Source organism: Octodon degus, unplaced genomic scaffold (assembly GCF_000260255.1).
Source record: "Octodon degus isolate 3935 unplaced genomic scaffold, OctDeg1.0 scaffold00072, whole genome shotgun sequence".
In the NCBI taxonomy this organism is placed as follows: Eukaryota; Metazoa; Chordata; class Mammalia; order Rodentia; family Octodontidae; genus Octodon; species Octodon degus.
Window position 1 is genome coordinate 5,023,264 of NW_004524648.1, and position 4,228 is coordinate 5,027,491.

A 4,228-nucleotide genomic window follows, 5' to 3' on the forward strand; every position below is an offset into this window, starting at 1 on the left:
ATTGTCTAACATAGTTTGTCTATTTTTTTTTTTTTTTTTGTTCTGCATTGAGTAGGGCAGTGGCCGTTGAAGTGGCATTAAGAGCTTTGGTCACGTTATAACCCAATTATTTTACTTTTTTTTGTTATTTTATCAAAGTATAGATTTTTAACAACACTGAGTATCATAGCATAGGCTTTTGCATCAGGCAAGAAAGTGACTTTATCATTATAGTCAGGAGGAAGAGGAATGTTAGAAACTTTTTTTTGGTGGGGTGATGATGTTTTTGAATGGTGTGGCATCAAATCATCTTGAGACGGAAGAATTACAGTCAGCCTGTTTAAACAACAGGAGACTCTAGATAAGTTGGGATATAGTTAAAGTATGTCTACTGTATGTGAAAAATTATCTAGTGGGTAATAAGATATTATCATTTATATATGGATACTTTATAAGACTAGAACAATTTAGAAACCCTGACAATCGGTGACAACTTTTTTTAGTATAGTTTATAAATTGTACACAAGTTTTATTTAAAGTAACTATAGTCTTTGGGGTAACAAAATGTAGGATACCAGGTGGTATATCACGTGAGATGGGTCCCCAATTAGCCAAGTCATAATATGGGGCAGGTTTAGAAATGTGTTTTAAAAAGGTTAAATTTTTAATATCTTTTATAGGTCTTAGATATGAACTCAGAACTTATTGAAGATTTAAGGTTTGTTTTAAGCAGAAAGTTCACAAATTAAGAGTGTTTGTCATCTTTACCCCCATGCTATCATGGGAATTAATTACAGACACAGCAGGTATGGCTGACAGCACATGAGATTTAGGGATTATGTGATGTATAATAAGAACTGAAAAGAAAGTTAGGCCAGGCCTGTATCCTGGCATACTAATTTGACCTTGAGTGGATCCGGCGTCTCTTTGATTGATCATCTTGTTGAGTTGTCGTCCACTGTAGCCGGCTTAATGTGGGTGTGATGAATCTAGTGGGTTTTTTTTAGCTACTTTGACCGAGGTGGGCATGCTCAGGATGACAGGATAAGGTCTTACCCAGCGAGGTCCCAATGTGGATGGATCTCACTTTTTTTTTTTTTTTTTTTTTTTTTTTTTTTTTTGGCGGAACCAGGGATGGAACTCAGGCCGTTGAGCTTGCCAGGGAAGCGCTTATTTCACTGAGCCATCTCCCCGGCCCCTCGATTTATTTTTTTTACCTGACCTGAACTCTGAGGCCTATATGCAAAATGTAGTTTTTATTCTAATTTTAGGGCCTGGGACAGACTTTTGGTAACCTGGGCTATAAAAGCCGGACCATTGTCGGACCCCATAGTAATGGGTAGGCCAAATCTGGGAATAATCTCTGTCAATAACTTTTTTTGTCACTATCAGAGCTGACTCTGATCGGGTGGCATAGACCTCTGTCCATGTAGTAAAGGTATCTACTAAAACAAGGAGGTAACGATATCTTCTTTTTTTGGGCCCATTTTAGTGAAATCAATTTTTTAGTGTTTCCCAGGAGATATACCTCTAGCATGCTGTCTAGGTTTAGAAATGATCTGGCTGGGGTTTACCTGGGCACAGTGGAGACACCATCAGCTGGTTTCTTTAGTCATTTGATTTAGTTTGGGTATGAAGTAGGATTTTTGTAACAGTTCAGCCAACTTATTTCCTCCCAAGTGAGTCTCTTGGTGTGTCTGCTGAATGAGCTCTTGGACTAGTGTCTCAGGAAGGAGAATCCTGCTGTCTGGCAGCATTTGCCAGCCATCCTGTGTTGGCATGGTTTTTTTTTTAAATTAATTAATTAATTAATGTGTGTGTGTGTGTGTGTGTGTGTGTGTGTGTGTGTGTCCAGCTCAGCCCACCAGGGGCAGGGCTGGCTGGCATGTGGTGTTGGGGGATTGAACCGCGGTCCCTGTGCTTTTGCTAAGCTTGTTCTAAGTAGGTGCTTTAGACCACTGAGCTATCTCACTTTTTTTTTTTTCCCTTGGTGGAACCGGGGATTGAACTCAGGCCCTTGCGCTTGCCAGGGAAGCGCTTATTCCACTGAGCCATCTCCCCAGCCCGACATGGTTTTTAAGCTTTTAGCCAACAAAAGATCTGTATCAGAGTAAGTGGGCTGATCCAGCACTCTGGGTGGCAGGACAGGCAAGAGTGCTTTGAGTGGCCCCACTGGTTTTTGTGTCACTTCCTTGGCTGTGGTTTCTACCAGAGCATTTCTTAGGCCACTGGAGAGTTTACCTTCTGGTGTCCCTGGCAGTGGATAACTGCCACCTTCTCGGGGAACCACACAGCTGTAAGCAAGTCTAGGATCTCTTGGACATTTTTGATCTTACGTTTACCAGTGGTTAATAGACCTCGTTTTTGATAAATAGCTCCATGTACATGTAGGGTAGCAAAAGCATACCTGCTGTCAGTGTAGATGTTCACCTGCTTATTTTGTCCCCAGCGGAGGGCCTGGGTTAAGGCAATGAGCTCTGCCTGTTGGGCAGATGTCCCATGTCCCAAGGCTTGGGCCCAGATCACTTGGTCTTCTGTGACCGCTGCTGCCCCAGCATAATGTATCCCATTTAGGACAAAACTGCTTTCATTGGTGTATAAGGTAGCATCAGGATCATCTATAGGAATGAGGTCCTCCCTCAGGCCTGTTTTTGCATCAAGGACCTCAAGACAGTCATGTAGCGGCGCCTCAGGGTCATCATCTGGCAATAAGGTGGCTGTGTTTAAGGCTGTAGTGGACAAGAACTTAATATGGGCTGGGTCTAAGAGCAAAGCTTGATATTGTACAGTCTGTGCATTTGAGAGCCGTCGTTTAGGAGGGCTTTTAAGAAGGCTCTCAACTGCGTGAGGAGCCACAATTTGGAGCTCCTGGCCAAACGTGAGCTTAGTAGCTTCCTTTGTCAAAATGGAAGTGGCGGCTATGGCTCGCAGGCAGTTTGGCCAACCTGCTGCAGTGGGGTCTAGTCTCTCAGACAGGTATATTAGAGGTCTTTTTTAGGGCCCCAAGTATTGGGTTAGGACCCCTTTAGTGACACCCTTGCTTTTATGTACATAGAGCTGGAATGGTTTTGTCAGATCAGGCAGAGCCAGGGCAGGAGCCGAAGCAAGGGCTTTATTTAGAGCCTCAAAAGCCTCTTGTTTAGATTTACTCTAACAGAGGGTTTTTTTTTTTTTTTTTTTTTTTTTTTTTTTTTTTTTTTTTTTTTTTGTTTTTTTGGTCCCCACCAGTACTGACATACAGAGGCTGGGCAATTTCAGCAAATCCTATGATCCAGAGCCTGTAATAGCCAAGGAGCCCCAGAAATTCTCTTACCTGTCGTTTGGTGGTAGGGACAGGGATTTTTTTACATATAGCTTTAATCCATTTATTAGACAGAGTTTGTTGTCTTTTTTTGCAGTCTATAGCCCAAATATGTTACCTGAGATAAGCAAAGCTGAGCCTTTTGGGCAGATTTTGTAGCCCATTTTATCTAATTCTTGCAGCAGGTCCTCAGTTGCCTCTTTACACAAGTCATAGGTGTTATAGGCCAACAGTATGTCATCAATGTATTGTAACACAGTTACTTGGGGATGTTTTGCCCAAAATTTAGCAAGTCTCTGTTCAGTGCCTCATCAAACAGGGTTGGTGATTTTTTATAGCCCTGAGGTAATCTGGTCCAGGTTAATTGGCCATTTCTTCTCACCTGGGGATCCACCCATTTAAAAGCAAAAATGGATTGACTTATCGGAGCCAATGGGATTGTGAAGAAAGCATCCTTTAAGTCCAGGACTGTGTAGAAGACTCAGTCCGGGGGCAGAAGACTCAGAAGTATATATGGATTGGGCACAGTGGAGTGGATAGTTTCTACTCTATGGTTTACTTCCCATAAATCCTGGACTTGTCTATAGTCTGTGGTTCTGGGCTTCTGGACTGGCAACAGGGGTGTGTTTTAAGCAGACTTACAGGGTACCAGGATGCCCTCCTTTTTGAGTCTCTGTATATGGACATTTATCCCTAATCTGACCTGTAGACTCAAGGGGTATTGGCGGAGCCCCCAAATGTTATGGGTCAACTCTGCACAGGAACCAGATCAGCCAGATAGAAATTTGAATAGAGCCTTTTATTTACTGAGCTCAGGTCCCTCAGCCACTTCTCACACAGGAGAAGGCTGATTGGCCCCGAATGTAGGTAGCGAGGGGGTATTTATAACAGAAATCACATCCAGTTTGGTAAGCAAATTTGTTATTTAGTACAGAACAACAGAAACTA